This window comes from Bufo bufo, chromosome 2 (genome assembly GCF_905171765.1).
Source record: "Bufo bufo chromosome 2, aBufBuf1.1, whole genome shotgun sequence".
NCBI lineage: Eukaryota > Metazoa > Chordata > Amphibia > Anura > Bufonidae > Bufo > Bufo bufo.
The window spans coordinates 166,413,164-166,431,214 of record NC_053390.1 but is presented as its reverse complement, the minus strand read 5'-3'; the positions used below and the strand labels follow the sequence as shown (position 1 = coordinate 166,431,214).

The 18,051-nt window shown below is 44.2% G+C and overlaps 1 non-coding gene across 1 annotated transcript; it reads left to right on the top strand.

Moving 5' to 3' along the window:
• Window positions 1–424: 424 nt before the first annotated feature.
• Window positions 425–510, top strand: LOC120992670. The gene has a single exon (XR_005777064.1). It is a non-coding gene; the product is annotated as a small nucleolar RNA SNORD71 (small nucleolar RNA).
• Window positions 511–18,051: the final 17,541 nt, after the last annotated feature.

Genomic DNA, 18,051 nt, shown 5'->3' with positions numbered 1-18,051 from the left:
CTGTCACGGACAGCATACAGGCCAGTAATGCCGGCAAGGGACCAATCAGAGTGGCCCCTTGCCGACAATCGATCCGATTGGTTAGTCTGTGCAGACTAACCAATCGGATCGCGGCAGTGAAAAAAATGCCGGTTTCATGCTCTGATCTGCGCTCTGCAGATCAGAGCATAAAATCAGGTAGGGTCCTCGTAATACCCCCCCCCCCACCGATCTGTGCCCCCAATCTGTGGCTGTGCCCCCCCCTTGTGTCTGCCTGCAGCTAATTCCTAGAGGCAGCTGCCCTGATGCGGTCCGCCCCCTCCCCGCCCCACGCATTCAGTCTCTCCTGCCCCAGCCTCTCTCAATATTGGCGGCCGTACCCCCGATCCCCCCCCCCCCTTTCCAGCGCTGCCCCCGATCCCCGCTGCCCCCGATCCCCCTGCTGTGTGTGATGGCGGTGGCTCCATTACTGAGCCGCCGCCATCAGCAGAGAGTGTCAGCTCTATGCTGACACTCTCCTGTAACCACATAGATGCTGCGGTTGCGGCATCCATGGGGTTAACAGAGGGAGGGAGCTCCCTCTCTCAACCATCGGGGCTGCAGCGCTGTGATTGCAGCACCCGATGGTTGCCATGGCAACCGGACGCTTTGCAAAAGCGTCCAGTTGCCATGGCAAAGGCGTCCAGTGCTGCCACCTACAGGACATCTGGAAGTATTATACTTTGGAATGCAAGAGCATTGCAAAGTATAGTACAACTATCAGCCCCACTGGATCTTCAAGATCCAAGAGGGAACTGATAAAAAAAAGTGAAAATAATAAAAGTAAAAATAAATAAATAAAAATGTAAATTAAAAAAAGAAATTGCCTTTTCCTATAAAAAAAATTTAAAAATAAAATACACATATTAGATGTCACCGCGTCCGTAACGACCGTCTCTATAAATATATCACATGATAGACCCCGTCCGATAAACACCATAAAAATAAAATTAAAAAAACAGTGCCAAAAAAGCTATTTTTGTCACCTTACATCACAAAAAGTGCAACAGCAAGCGATCAAAAAGGCTTATGACCTCCAAAATAATGCCATTCAAACCGTCACCTCGTCCCGCAAAAAATGATACCCTATTTAAGACAATCGCCCAAAAAATAAAAAAGCTATGGCTCTCAGACTATAGAGACACTAAAACATCATTTTTTTGGTTTCAGAAATGCTATTCTTGTGTAAAACTTAAATAAATAAGAAAAAGTATACATATTGGGTATTTCCACGTCCGTAACGATCTGCTCTATAAAACTGTCACATGACCTAACCCCTCAGATGAACGCTGTAAAAAAAAAAAAAAAAAAAACGGTTCCAAAACAGCCAATTTTTTGGCCACCTTGTCCCATAAAGTGTAATAATGAATGATCAAAAAATCCTATGTACCCAAAAATGGTACCAATAAAAACCTCAACTCTTTCTGCAAAAAATGAGCCCCTGCACAAGACGATCGGTAGAAAAATAAAAAACATATGGCGTTCAGAAAACCAATCCAGCAAAATCTGCCTTCCAAAAACCATACGGTGTTCCTTTCCTTCTGCGCCCTGCCGTGCACCCTTACATCAGTTTACGACCACATGTGGGGTGTTTCTGTAAACCGCAGAATCAGAATAATAAAGATTGAGTTTTGTTTGGCTGTTAACCCTTAATGTGTTAAAGAAAAAAATTTAATAAAATAGAAAATCTGCTAAAAAAGTGAAATTTAGAAATTTCCTCTCCATTTTCCTTTAATTCTTGTGGAACACCTAAAGGGTTAATAATGTTTGTAAAATTGGTTTTAAGTAACTTGAGGGGTCTAGTTTCTACAATGGGGTCATTTATGGGGGTATCTACTATATAGGCCCCACAAAGTGACTTCAGACCTGAACTAGTCCTTATAAAGTGGGTTTTGGAAATTTTCTTAAAAATTTTAAGAATTGCTTCTAAACTTCTAAGCCTTCTAACGTCCTAAAAAAATAAAATAACATTTCCAAAATGATGCCAACATAAAGTAGACATATGAGGAATGTTATGTAATAAATATTTTATGAGGTATCACTTTCTGTTTTAGAAGCAAAGAAATTGAAATTTAGAAAATTGCAAATTTTTATTTATTTTTGGTAAATTTGGGATTTTTTCATAAATAAAGGTGATATATATTGACTCAAATTTATGACTGTCATAAAGTACAATGTGTCACGAGAAAACAATCTCTGAATGGCGTGGATAAGTAAAAGTGTTTCAAAGATATTACCACTTAAAGTGACGCATGTCAGATTTGTAAATTTTGACCTGGACACTGGGGCATCAATGACCCGTGGTCATGAAAGGGTTAAGGATCATTAGAGTAAAGTAATATTTAAGTATTTTCATTTTCTTAATTCCCGGAGAACCCATTTAACCTCAGTGGGTCATCTCCCGACTATACCAGGACTATCCCAGTAGGCAGCGGTCTTGTTGCTTCCCTGGAGTGAAGTACAGATTCCTGTATATGTGTTAAAGAGTGAATACTAGAGGAGCACCAGAATAAAGTCCTTAGGGTTTAACCCAAAGCCAAATCACTGATTAATGACAATTTACACAAACTTCTGCTGAAAGAAATAGCAAATCTGTTGGTCCAAGACTTTTACTATTACTGATTTGATTGGTTCTGCACTTCCAAACTAAAAGTGTTAAAGTGACACTTTTGTCAGAAATAGGTATTTGTTAAACTCAATATCAATAGAAAACTTCTTTTTGTGTTTTAGCTATTTTTCTTTTTCATTCTGGCAGTACTTTGGCCATGAAAATTAAATGCAAAATGTTGTCCTTCTGTAGCATTCAACACAGAAAGATAAAATTCCTGTATAGGTAGGTAAACCATTGTCAGTTTACTGCTGCTGTAAAGGGACAATGTTATCTGCTAGTATAATAGTAAGTGTAGCAGAGCAGGTTAATGTAGGACATAATTTACACAGGGGAAAATGCTAAAATTGTTATGGTACAATTACTAACGGTGAGGAATGGAAGCTTTTTTTTTTTTTTTCTATTCCAGAGGCTCCCCAGATAACCCCATTAAAATTATATCCAGAAAACCATGAAACCTTTTTTTTATAGAAATAAATAAATAAATAAATAAAAATACATAGAATATTCGCTTATAGGGTGTTAATACGTGATCAATTTTGATTGCAGTGTCCCTTTAAACATCTGGCTACATGTTTGTGGTTCATAGGTGCATGAATAGCTTACACAAATTACATAGAATTTTCAAGTACTAAATACCACTAAAAGAACCTCCTTAGTAATTCCCCAATGATGACTCCATGAAGAATATAATATGAATTAATATTAATGCAAACATGGAATTATAAGGATAACCACTTATCCTCGCAGTAGCCACTTAGGTGTAGACACTCATTCATAGGTACAAATTTAATCTCCTTTCTCATCTGGCTTTATGTTTCTAGTCCTTGATGTATCCTATCCTGCAATAAAATATGCATTATGACACTTTATCATCAACTTTGCAATTAGTTAGAATGTGATGTGCAAAATGGTTTGATAAGAGCATACACTGATTAAACCGTATAAAAGATGAAGTCAATCTAAAATGTCATGATATGCCCATAAACATTGAATTACTGCCACACTAAAGTGCATCAAGTTAGAACATCTCCACAAGACCCATGGAGTGTATCATCATCGTCAGCAGTAATGTAATTTCACCATGGCCTTATCTATTTATGTGGGTCATGAACCCATCAATTTACTTGCTCTCTTTACGTGACAGTAAGATGCTTGACGCCTAAAGATCAGAAATAGGTCTTACCAGAGGTTGGTGCTTAAAAATCAACATTATCATAAATTGCAATATAGTATATTAAATTAATTTACAGTATGCTGCGAGCTATAAGGACAGTTAATCCACTTCTGTCTTTTACTTATTTTTCCTTAGGCCAGGTTCACATCACCATTTCGTTTTCCGTTCTTCCATTCTTCTGATCAAAAAACTATATTTTAAGCATCCATTATGCTCAGTTATGCAAATTTTGCATCTGTTTTAGCCATTTCTGTCTGAGATCTGTTATTTTAGACTGTGTGCAGTTTTTTTTTCCCATCAATGGCTAAAACGGATGCAAAATGTGCAAAACTGGACATTCCTAAAAGACAGGATCCTTTTTTTTTGTTTTGTTTTGTGTTCTTCTAACAGATCAGAAGAAGAGAAAACGAAACAGTGATGTGAACCTGGCCTTAGTGTGGTTGATTTAAATACATGCATATACTGTAGATGCCATGTCATCTGAGTGGTGAGGGAAACACCCTAACCTTTATATTCCTCATATGACCTCAGCCCACATGGTCAATGCTATTCCTCAGCACAGCAGCATCCCCACGCTGACCAATGAAACCAGTAGTGCCATCTTCTCCTGTCAGTAATGGTGACTGAGGATGATCTTCCCCACCACCATAATGATGGGGTGCACTTCCTACACTATTCGTCCGAACTTCTCACTGTCAGCGCCATTAGCTCCACCAGGACAGTGGCCGACCCATGTACAAACACATCACAACATGGTTCAAATGATATTCCCATTGGTAAGGTAGGAGCTACTCTCTATTACCTTAGGCATGTGTTTGATCCCAATAAGCTGTGACCAAAACTCCAACATGTGCCCCCAGGTAATAAATGTGTTTTATTTTTGTGACGATCAATTGTATCGTAAAGTGCTGCAGATTATAATTTACTATATGGCAAAACAAAAATAAGCAGATACCAGCCTGGTAGAAGCCAAAAGATGATGTGAAAGAGCCTGATGACCCTAGCTCTCATGCAAACAAAGGTAGGTAGTGCTGTTTAACTGGGATGGGTAAAAGTAAAATAATATATTCTAGAGAACAGAGGTGTCAAAAACTTTTGTGCAAGCCCTGTTTTGCAAGTTTATGCCCTCTTACACCAAGCTTGACTTTTTGTAAAAAGTGGGCAGGGAGTGGATGCCTGTACAGCATTACACATTTATGCAGGAGCGGACTGGCCACAGACCCTACAGAGAAATTTCCCTGTAGGCCAATGCTCAGCGGGCCACCCGAGCCTTCCTCGCTGCTGCCCGCCAGGTAGATAACAATCTGATGCTCTAACTATTAATTAATGCTATGAGCATCAGGTACTTACACCTGGCCAGCAGCCGCACGTCCCTCCTGAACTCAAATGTTTCAATGTCCTCAGGATGGTGATACAGTACAGTTGAATGCTGAAGGTGGCAGTATTTTGTGCTGCACTGTGGTATTGGTTTTGCTGGGGCAGTATTTTGTGCTGCACTACGGTATTGCTGACCCCGCCTACTACTGTTGCACTCGCCTACTTGTGTTGCCCTGCCTTCTTTCTATTTGGACCCGCATACAACCCGCATACAACATGGGGCGGCTTTTATTTTTTTTTCCAGGGCCACTTTAAGTTCCCAGACCACCCATCCATTTAAGCTTACCTGTGCCAAGTTTATGGCGCAAGTGACACCTGAAATCTATATCAGCTCCTTCGGATTCTGGCGCACAGACCTGCCAAGCTGCACCAAAATAATCAATTATAAGAGATGTTCATCTCTCATTTTGGCACATCTCACACCACTGCTGAACAGGTCAAAAAAACTGTTAGCCTCTGTTGCATTGTGGTTTCATAACGAAACCATACCACATTGCCCATTTTGATTTATGTAAGGGCAGGTTTTCACCAGTGCTAGTAATTCCGTTATAACAGAGTATGTACAGAGTTATAACGGAATGTAACAGAATTTTAGTACGCAATGCAAAATGGAAACCTTTAAGAGGCATTCCGTTTTGCTCCGTTCAAATACATGTCTATGGGCACATATAACTGTTCAGTTTTTTTCCCGTTATTCATGACGGGGGAAAAAGGCCTGTTAGCAGACATGTATGAGGACATAGCAAAACAGAATGCCTCTTAAAGGCTTCCATTTTGCATTCCGTCCTAAAATTCCGTTATATTCAATTAAACCTCTGTTATAACAGAACGCTATACCGGAATTCCTAGCGCTGGTGAGAACCCACCCTAATTTAGTTTGTAGACTGTGCGACAGAAATGAATGGAGCCTCTGATGCAGATGTGAACATAGTCTTAAATATCATTTTAAACAATTAAAAAATAACTGTATTAAAAAGTCACCTATAAGCTATGTTATATTTTTGTACATACTCTAGCATAAGGTACTGTAACGTGGCAGGGAATTTTAATCCATTTTTTGCTGTACATTTGTTCTAACTGCTCTGTGGGTTTTATTTGCTTCATTTCACCATGGCTGTGTGGGAGCAGTTTATTTGTCTGGCTAGGTTGTGTCAATGCCATGTCCCTTCAATGATATGTTATGCATACACAGTTCCAGTACTTTTGCTTTCACATGAGATAATATTTTCTGAGGACGGTTTACTTTCCATTTAGTGTGTTTTATTGTTATTTTTATACTTCAAAGGTGCAATTAAGTATGCTCCACTGATCGCATTGAAAAGTCAATTTTATGACTGACTGCAGTTGAAAATAAAAGCTATTACTTGTAAAGCGAATGAAGTGTAGTCATGATGGTTTGGGTCAGTGTTAACAAAAGAGAAGCTCAAAGTTGTAATAATAGACTGAAATACATAGCACAGAATATACCCAATTAACAGATTGTACCAGATTGTTTTTTTAGAGTGAAGTGCAAGGTTTATGTGTAGGTGCTCTTTGTTTCTAGTGATGTGCACTGAAAATGTTCAGAATTTATCATACTTTTTAATTTCACAATGAATCATCTATTTAATATTTTCAACATCTTTATAACAGCATAATAGAATGCGAGCAGTGTGTTAAGGACTACTTCACAAACAGGGCAGTTTCTAGGGAAATTTACCAACAGGGCGAACATCAAAAAAGCGCGGGGTTAATCTTCTGGCTAGTGGGGATTAAGGTGTTTCCTGGGTGTGGCCGCAAGCTTGATATAAACCTGTGGCTTGCTGGTTGGGTGCAGTTGTACTACAGCCTTGCTTGGTGTTGGAGCTTTGCTCCTTGCCTGGGTGTTCCAGCCCAGTCCTTGAGGGCCACCTTATGGAACATAAATTGTTCTCCCTTATGTACCCTCCATGTACCTTTACCCTCACTTGTTGTATGTGAGGTGTGGGTTTATGTTCTGGGTGTGTTAAGCTTTTTGTTGGTTGTTACATGTCTGGGCTTTTGTTGGTGTTGGTCCCTGCATGTATGCTATACGTCACCCGGTATGTTGATACCTCCGTGAGTGGGCTGGTTTCCTGGAGGGGTTAACCATTAGTCTGTATGCAGTGCTGCCTGGGGCTGCAGTGCTCTTTGTGGCATGGGTTCCAGGCAGTATCAGGAGTGCTGGATACCTGTATGTGTGTGTGTGTGTTGTCTGTACGGTGTCCTGTTTGGTGTGTGGGCACCTGTACTTATGCTTGGGTTCCAGTTGTGGTGGCAACAACAGGGAAGTGAGTTTTCCGGTGTTCTTACCTGCCAATCCAGATGCTGCATATGGTCATTTCCCTTCCACCTGTTACTAGGCAGCTGGAGACTCCGGTTCATCTGAGTCCCTGAGGAACCGTTTGTCTCCTATTCCTGACCCCTATGCCAGGGACCATCAGGGTCAGCAGGATCCAGGTTCCAGTGCATGAGCCCTCCCACCTTCAGGGTTTGCTCACGCGGTCAGGAGATCAGGGTCAGGATTAGGCCAGCTGTAAGTTGTGGCCTTCTCCCTTCATTGTTGTCTGGCCTAGTAACAGTTCCCATTATACAGTGGGGTTTTTCCCCCACTCCCCACCGTGACAATGTGCCAGTATATAGGGCCACCATAGTGCTCCCCATAATGTGCCAGTATATAGGGCCCCCATAGTGCTTCCCTTCTTCTCCATAGTGCCCCCCCATATTGTGGCAGTATATAGGGCCCCATAGTGCTTCCTCTCTTCTCCATAGTGCCCCCCCATATTGTGCCAGTATATAGGGTCCCCATAGTGCTTCTCCTATTCTCCACAGTGGCCCCCATAGTGCTTCCCCCTCTTCTCCATAGTGCCCCCCCATATTTTGGCAGTATATCGGGCCCCCATAGTGTTTCCCCTCTTCTCCATAGTGCCCTCCCATATTGTGGCAGTATATAGGGCCCCCATAGTGCTTCGCCTCTTCTCCATAGTGCCCACCCCCATATTGTGCCAGTATATAGGGCCCCCATAGTGCTTCCCCTCTTCTCCATAGTGGCCCCCATAGTGCTTCCCCTCTTCTCCATAGTGCCCTCCATATTGTGCCAGTATATCGGGCCCTCACCCCCCTTCTTGCCACAGTACACTATAAATAATAAAAACAGTAAACACATATACTGACCTTATGCTGCTGTCATTGATGCGATGCAGGCCTCTTCTGGCCTGTGTCCCGCTCTGTATGGCTCAGGGTGCGCAATGACGTCATCATGCCGCCTGCAGCGGCCTCTGATAGGCTACAGGCACTAGACCTGCAGCCAATCAGAGGAATGGGCAAGGGAGACGCCTCTCCCCTGCTCCTCCGCACCATTCATCTGTATCACTGTCCTGAGGACGGCGATACAGATGAATATGGAGATGAGCACTTCCACAATGGAAGCACTCATCTCCACTCCTGCTGCTTCTGGACAGAAAGGGCCCCCCTTCCGGCTCTGGGCCCTGCTGACGGCGCCCCCTCTTCTGTCCTGAGTGATGCACCCCGTGCAGTGGCACCCCTCGCCCGCCTGTAGAAACGGCCCTGCACAAACAGTACACATAATGTCAATATCATATAAATACCACAAATTGTTTGGACAAACTTGATCCTTTCCAAAAAGTATATGTAAAGGGTGAAAACAAAAATGTTCTATACAGTCACACCGCAAGCTTATCTTGACATTCAAGGGAGGTGAAGTGGTCAAAAGGTTATATACTAAATAAGTGAAACGGATATGACACCAATGTCTGATCAGTGTGAGTTGAACGATTATGACCCCCTACTCATTCTTATAATATCTGTCAGGTGTCAAAATCAAATTGTGCCTCTGCCACTTCATTCTAACAATCAATGGGGCTACAAAAGTCAGGCACCCCACTGACTGGACATTGATGGCTTATTGATCTCTTTAGAATACCCCACCAATGTCTGATCAGTGGGTTGGGGGTTGATAATTATAACCCCTACTGATTGCTATAACATCTATCAGGTGGAATTGTGCATTTTAGTATCACTGCTATTTCATTCTAGCAATCAGTGGGGGAGCATAAAAGTTGGACCCCCACTAATTGGACATGGATTGCATTTTAACATCTTTGACATAGTTACATAGTTAATAGTGTTGAGCGCGAATATTCGAATAGCGAATATTTATCGCGAATATCGTAAACTTCGAGAATTCGCGAAGATTAAGAATATTTGACTCTATATTCGTTAAAACGAATATTCGTTTCCTCTGAAGCTAATAAAATCATAGAAAGATAATTTATTAGGCCCAATGCATTTTGAAGAACGCACATATTATAAATTTTGTGTTTCAGAAAGTGTTATTTAATAAAAACCTCCCTATTTCTATTATTCCCATCACTGTGGCTCACACGAATAATTGCTATTAAATAAGCCTATTAATCGCATCGCACCTGACAAATATAGAAGATTTGCGTCTGATTGTACGCGTTTTTCTGTTTTATAGTTAGAAAAAACCAAAACAAAAAAAAAGTTTAGTTTTGTGTTTAGCTTTGTTACATCTGTCTTGTCTTTGCGTCTGATTGTCTGCGTTTTTCTGTGTTTGTATTATAAAACAAAAAACAAAAAAAAAGGTTTAGTTTGTCTTGTCTCTGCGTCTGATTGTCTGCGTGTTTCTGTGTTTGTCTTAGTTTATTGTCATAAAATAACAAAAACATTTTTTATATTTTCTCTGAATTAGTTTGGTTTTTAAGTTAGGGGTTTTATTTATTTTACGTTTATTACTTTAATTTATTTAATTAATATTTTTTTTTTACATTACAAGTTAAATCGATTTTTTTTATACACGTCCCTACCCCAATAAACTTTTAGCCAAATCACCTTTACATTATATTTTTTTATTTATTTAATAAACTATGAGTGCACCGGGCCAATAGAGGAGTCAGTTCCGTTGCTGGACCACTGCCAGCACTGGGCCGCTCCTCCAGTCACGGACAGGCAGGTGCAGGTGGCAGGGGTGTCCGCCTGATCCGTGAGTTTTTTTATTTAAGCAGCGGTCCAAGGGCCATACTTTCGCAGGACGCCGAGACAGTGATGGCTCTGGTGGCTGACTCGAGTGCCACGGAGTCCTCAGCCCCAGTTCACAGCAGCAGCAGTAGCAGCAGATCTACGCCTCCTGTAGAAGCAACCCCCACTCCCACAGAATTGTCCCCGCCCATGTTCGAAGACGAGGACACTGAGCTGGACATTCTGGGGGAGGCTATTCAGGAGGCTGAATTACAGTTCAGCCCTCAAGATGGGCAGGAATTTTTGGAAGGGATGGGGGATAATGAGGAGGAGGAGGGGGCAACGACAATACATACCCCTTTGAAATCCCTTCCAACAGGTGCGGGTGGTTTGAGCCACACAACTCCCGCACCTAGTCAGACCCAGGCGTCAGCAAGGGGACATCGGAGCCCAGTCAGGGGCTCCATGTTAGCTGTTCCCCTCAGTCCACCACAGTTTGGCACCGGGTCTGACATTGCAGATGAGGAGGATGGTGACGCCGAATGGGTGCCACCTACTTTGTCAAGTGACAGCAGCACTGAAGAAGGTAGGCACCCGAGGCAAATGGTGAGGCAGGTCTCCAGGGAGCCCATTGGCAGGGGCTCTACTGTTGAGAGGAGCAGGCAGCAGCAGCATGCTCCGCCTGTGCACACTGAGCCCCAACAAGCCAGCACCATCCCATCGGACAGGAGGTTGGTGCGGAAGTCGCCTGTTTGGGCTTTCTTCACCCTGGCAACAGATGATGTTACTGTTTCCATTTGTAACCTCTGCCATGCCAGGGTGAGGAGAGGGAGGTCCGTTGCTCGGCTGGGTACCACAGCCCTGAACCAGCACATGCGACTGAACCACTGGCGGGAGTGGGAACAGAGTAAGAGTGGTAGTAGCAGCATCGCCACCGGCAGTGTGCAGGGGACAGCAGCTCCTGCCACTGTACAGCAGCTCCCCCTCTCTATTGCAACTACTGATTCCCACCCACCAGCTCCCTCTAGTAGAGGTATTGGTACCGGCAGCCATCCCTCTGCAACCAGTGCACCCTCCTCTATCTCCTCCTCCTCTGCCGTCCGGCGCCAGCCATCAGTTGCTGATGCTTTTGAAAGCACCGCGCCCTATGCCCCAGGGGACCGACGTGTGCGTTCACTCAATGGGCTCCTGGCAAGGGTTATTGCCCAACATCTGCTTCCGTACAATCTGGTTGACAGCAACCCATTTAGGCAGATGTTGGAGCAGGCCCAACCCAAATAGTGTGTCCCCAGCCGCCATTACTTTGCCAGGACTGGCGTCCCTGCCCTACACCAGCACCTTGTGCAGAATGTATGCCTGTCACTGGATCATGCTGTCAGCGACAGGGTGCATCTCACAATGGATGCTTGGACCAGCAGGCATGGGCAGGCTCGATACCTAAGTTTTACAGCCCATTGGGTTTCCCTCCGAGGTGCCGGGGAGGGAACGGTGGCATCTGAGTTTGTGGTGCCGCCCCGGGTTGTCCATGGGAGAAATGCTCCTCTCCCGCAAGCCACTGTCTCCACGGCTGCTGAGTCCCCAAGCAAGCATTCCCGTAGCTACGCAATTGTGGGGCACGTCCGCTGCCAGGCCGTGCTCCAGCTTGTGAGCTTGGGGGAACGGAGACACACTGGACCTGATGTTCTGTCCGCACTACAGGCTCAGGTCCAGAAGTGGCTGACACCCCGAAGGCTCCAGGCAGGTATGGTTGTCTGTAACAACGGCAGCAACCTACTCGCCGCCTTTCAGGCTGACAGTCTGACACACATGTCCTGCATGGCACATGTCCTCAACCTTGTGGTACAGAAATTCCTCCTCACTTACCCAGTGTTGAGTGACATTGTGCAAAGGGTACGTAGGATTTCCAGCCACTTCCGCCGATCCCCAACTGCCGCCGCGTCCCTGTCCAAACTGCAGCGGGACAACAGCCTGCCCCCCCACAGGTTGATTATGGACAGTGTGACGCGGTGGAACTCCACCCTCAACATGCTGGAGAAGTTGTGGGAGCAGCGACGGGCGGTGAGGGAATACCTGCTGTAGCTAGGCACTCCAGGGCCATCACACCCACTCCCCTACGTCACTAATGCGGAGTGGGGGCAGATTCAGCAAGTCTGCCACGTGTTGGCCCCATTCGAGCAGGCGACAAAGATGGTCATCAGGGAGCATGTCGGCCTCAACGACGTGTTCCCCTTAGTGTTCCTGCTGGACAGGACACTAGATCGCCTGCTTGAGGCTGGGGAGAGTGCCTTGGTGGAGCATGAAGAGTAAACCATGCTCCACCAGGACCAGGCCCAGGACGAGGAGGAGAAGGATGATGAATTAGTGGACGTCCAGGAGTCTGGGCTTGGTCAGGAGGGAGAGCCGGTGCTGGGGGCACCGTTAGTCTGGGGGTGGGGCACCTCCGACCGGGAGCAGCAGCATCGGCAGCAGGAGGACCAAGAGGTCATGGTCTCGGGCAGCTCTGAAGAGTCACAGCGGGCTGTGCTCTTCCCCATGGCTGCCCATATGCTGCGATGCCTCAGGAGGGACCCCCGGATCAGAAAAATAAAGGAGAGGGATGAGTTTTGGTTGGCCACCCTTTTAGACCCTCGCTGCAAGGGGAAACTGGAGCAGTTTCTACCAGCCAGCCGGAGGCAGGCCCGTATTGAAAATGTCTGGTCGCAAACCCTAGGCCGCACGCTCCAGTTCTCCCCGCCCATCTCACCCAGGAGGTGGCTGGAACCAGCAGCACCAGCCGAGCAGGTGACCTTATGGGTGAGATGAGGCTGTTCTACCAGTCTGCGCGACCCAGTACCAGCAGCAGCAGCAGCATCAGTCACCACCAGCGGCTGGCCCGCATGGTGGCAGACTACATGGGGTCTGTTGGTGCTTCCGACAGCATGAACAACGATGACCCCATAGAGTACTGGGTTGCCAGGCTGGACACCTGCCGTGAGCTCGCTCAGTATGCGCTGGAGTTACTTTCTTGCCCCCCTCCAGCATACTGTCTGAGCGGACTTTCATCGTGGCAGGTGGGGTGGTCACCGACAAGAGGACCCGTCTGTCCACTGACTCCGTGGACAGACTCACATTCATCAAAATGAATGAGTCCTGGATCGGCAGTGCCTTTTTGGCCCCCGCTGTCGGTTCAGGGCGCTGAAGGGTCCCTTGTTCATCCCTCTCCTTTGCTCTCCCTCCAATACTCCGTTGCTTTTAATGTTTTTAATGAAAAATCTATATTTTTAACATTATTTATTTAATTATTATCATATTATTTATTTATTCAATATTTAATTTATAAATCATGCATTTGGTAATAAATTATTAAAATTATTTATGAATTCTTTCTTTATTATAATCATGTAATGTTTAATTGCCTTTGTATATTTATGAATTTTTAAAAATCATGTTTTTCTACTCTATTTTCAATTAATCAATCAGGTATCCTTTATGCCAGCAACATTCAGCTATAATTTTCAATATAAGGCGCATCAATTCTATAGCAGAGCACTGCGTTAACGCAGCATGACTCAACGTGTTCTGATTCCTCTGAGCCAGAGGGATGAAGGACTGCAAGGGTTTAGTAGTGTCTCTGTTGTCCTCCGTTTGTCTGTGAGGAGGGATGTGTAACACAGGTCGCCAAACCCATACACGATTGTCGTTGCTCACATCCAGCGCTAAGGACATGTGCACGTCCACACCGTCCTCAGATCAAACAGAGCCCAGAAGTCAGTGAAGAAGTTGCTTGGCCTGGGCCAGTTGTGTTAGTGTCCACATCTCCGCCACCTGCGTCAGTTCTCATTCCCCTCGTTCATGACTCTGTCATGGTCTCCATCTACTGTCGTTGTTCATCGTCAGCTGCCTTTAGTGCGCAGCATGGTTAATCCCGCTCATGCAGCTAAATAAGGCTATAGTTGTGAGGCTTGACTACACACGGGGAGTAGTGTCACACATCCCGTAGCAGACTTCACTAGGGAGGGGATGACAGGCACAGGGGAGCACCTACACTCTCATCCTGCAGAGCAAATGTTTGACTCTGTAAGCCAAAATGTGTGCTGTTGTTACTCAGAAGTGGAGTTATTTTTGATCGATTTTACATTTCAATTAGTATTGTTTTAAGTTCTGTAAAACAAGACTGCCATCCAGTCGTATATAATCCAGTTCTCGTTAACTGGAAGAATAATGCAGGGGTTTCCCGTTAGAGATGGGGTACATAGATATATACAAGTGGTCCATCCTGGAATAAATTATCTAGGTACCCTATCTCTACAAAGTAGACTGGAAATTATATATAAATCAAAATATCACCATTATAGAGGAATGGATTACTCTGCATTTTTCACAAAGAAAATGGATAAGACTTTATAGATGTAAAGTCTACATCCAAGAAGCACTGTTACTTAAGTTAGGTGGTTTAATAGTAACTGCTGTTCAATGTAACTCCAGCACACATGTTGCCTTCCAAAAAGTATACAAACATTGCTCTGCAGGATGACAGTGTAGGTGCTCCCCTGTGCTTGTCACCCCCTCCTAAATGAAGTATTCTACGGGATGTGTGACACTACTCACCGTGTGTAGTACAGCCCCGCAACTATAGCCTTATTCAGCTGCATGAACGGCAATAGATGAACCATGCTGCGCACTAAAAGCAGCTGACGATGAACAACGACAGTATATGGGGACCGTGACAGAGTCATTAATTAGGCCGAGTTCACACGAACGTGTGTGACCCGTGCCCGTGCTGAAGCCCGCAATGCACGATCGCTGGCCGTAGGTAAGCCGCATCGGATCGCGGACCCATTCACTTTAATGGGTCCGCGATCCGCCCGTTCCGCAAAAAGATAGGACATATTGTATATTTTTTGAAACATGAAATTTTTATTAAATTTTCTCAAATATTTAAGAATAATGACATCAGTACAAATCAAGCGTTGATTACATACAAAGTCATGAGAGAGTTTGTGGGGTGGAGGAAGTGGGAGGATATATGAGGACATATTGTATATTTTTGCGGAATGGAAGTACGGGACGCAACCCCACGGAAGCACTACGGAGTGCCGTAGTTCCGCAATTCTGGATTTCAGGACCCATTGAAGTGAATGGGTCCGCATCCGTGATGCGGAATGCACATGGAACTGTGGCCGTGAACTAGGCCTTAGGGGAATGAGAACTGACCCAGGTGGAGGAGACGTGGACACTAACACAACTGGCCCAGGCCAAGCAACTTCTTCACTGACTTCTGGGCTCTGTTTGATCTGAGGACGGTGTGGATGTGCACGTCCTTAGCGCTGGATGTGAGCAACGACATTCGTGTATGGGTTTGGCAACCTGTATTACACATCCCTCCTCACAGACAAACGGAGGACAACAGAGACACTACTAAACCCTTGCAGTCCTTCATCCCTCTGGCTCAGAGGAATCAGAACACGTTAAGTCATGCTGCGTTAACGCAGTGGGCAGTGGTCTGCTACAGAATTGATGCGCCTTATATTGAAAATTATAGCTGAATGTTGCTGGTGTAGAGGATACCTGATTGATTAATTGAAAATAGAGTGTGTTCAAAATTTCTAATTGTTTTACAAAAAAAAATTTTCAATGTAAATATTTAATAAATTATATATGTTACGAGATTACAGTTTTAGACTATGAAAATAAAAATTTAACGTGTTTTTAATAAATTTTTGGTTGTATTCATGTTCTGATGGGTGGTGCATTCATAAATTCACATTCCTGCTGCATAGTTAGAAAATGATACAATCTGAGGTGTATTATTTTAGTGTTGGCTCTGCACCTGTTTGTTGGTGGGGCCATTCTGGGTAATATATTTTGGATGCACATTTAGCTGCTGTTTTAGCTGCTGCTGCTGCCTGTCCTGCTGATTTGGCCCTAGCTATATGTGGGCCTCATTCTAGACCAATTTAAAAAATCCTCTGGTGGATGCTGCCGCCTGTCCTGACTCCTGATCTGAGTCATCTAGGGGCATAATAACACTCGATCTGCTGCTGCTGCCTGTCCTGCTGATTTTGCCCTAGCTATATGTGGGCCTCATTCTAGACCAATTTCAAAAATCCTCTGGTGGATGCTGCCACCTGTCATGACTCCTGATCTATCTGAGTCATCTAGGGACCTAATAACACTCGATCTGCTGCTGATGCCTGTCCTGCTGATTTTGCCTTAGCTATATGTGGGCCTCATTCTAGACCAATTTCAAAAATCCTCTGGTGGATGCTGCCGCCTGTCATGACTCCTGATCTATCTGAGTCATCTAGGGGCCTAATAACACTCGATCTGCTGCTGCTGCTGCCTGTCCTACTGATTTTGCCCTAGCTATATGTGGGCCTCATTCTAGACCAATTTCAAAAATCCTCTGGTGGATGCGGTTGACTGTCCCGATCTATATGAGTCATGTAGGGGCCTAATAAGACTTTAATTTGTGCTTTGATGAGTTTAAGTTTTATATTCATTTAACTACATAGTTGACATTTCAATGCTGATGTCTTACATGTTTACAGTTTCTTTTGGCCTTAAATTGTAGCTTTAATACTATTTCTTTAGTACACTTACAAAATTAAATACGTTATTTTTATTAGATAATATTTTGGAGCCACCAATTAGAAAATTAAAGAATGTGTTTATATATTTTTCTGCTCCGTAATCTTTTTCTTTTAATTTAATAAACAACAATGCAGAAATATATATCTTCTGCTTCTGTAAAAATTATGTTTGTAATTTACAGAAAGGTCAATACAGTGTCAGGTATCAAACATAGAGCGAAATATTGAATAGATTGAGACTGAGTCCTAAAATGTGTGTAATAAATGTTCTAAACACTTTAAAAAAAAGTGTAGAACTGACAATTAAAAAGATGGATATTTAAGATATATGTAAATATAAATTTTATTATCCTGCTTTGCAATAACTAAAACTTTTTGTGAAAAAAAATCTTAATAAAACCACAATCAAAATCCGGGAAATGTTTAACAGTGAAAGAAGGTGCTTTTTTAAAAAGCACAATGAAAAGAGAACTCAAGACATTTGTACTGAACATTTGTTTACAATACCCTTATGAAAAAACTGATAAGATTTATTGAATTTTGAGATCTAAAAAATTAATATGCTAGGGAGCTTAAAGATCGGACTCTGGAGAAATGTCAGAATTTTATGTTGTCGGATGATTCAAGATTTAACATGTTCCAGAGTGATAGGCTCAACAAAAAGAGATGAAGATGAAGTGATTCACCCATCATGCCTAGTGTCTACTGTACAAGCCTGTGGGTCCAGTGCTATATTCTGGCGTTGCTACAGTTATTCAAGTCTATGTTCAGCATTGAGCAACAGTATGTTTTGAAATAATAAGGTCACAGGACTAATTCAACAGATCAAGTGACCAGGTTATTAATACATTAATTAATGTTTTCTTTCTTTCTTTCTTCCGCGAGCAGCATGATGTAGAGCGTGCTGCGGGCTCCGCCCCCCTTCCTACCTCCGACCGTCGGTATCTCTCTCCCTCCTCGCTCCCTTACCGCAGCTGATTGATTTGCGGCGCGGTGTTGGTGCCGGGCCGCCGGGTTGACAGAAGCGCTGCCCTCTGCACTACTTCGGCTTGGTGCCTTGTTCCCGATGACGGTGTTCCACCTGGTGACCTGTGGTCTGGACGGACCGGCGGGTGTGTGGCGGGTGTGTGGCGTGCAGTGGGAGGGCACTGCGGCCGGCCAGCACGGCACATGAATTCCTAAAGAGCCGCAGGAGGGTGGACGCGACCAGCTGTGTGCGGTGAGAGAGCACCGCAGCTGGCCTTTGTGCCGCATCCCCCCAGGAAATCACTAATCCAGTTGGCTGCATGGATGAAGCACATCAG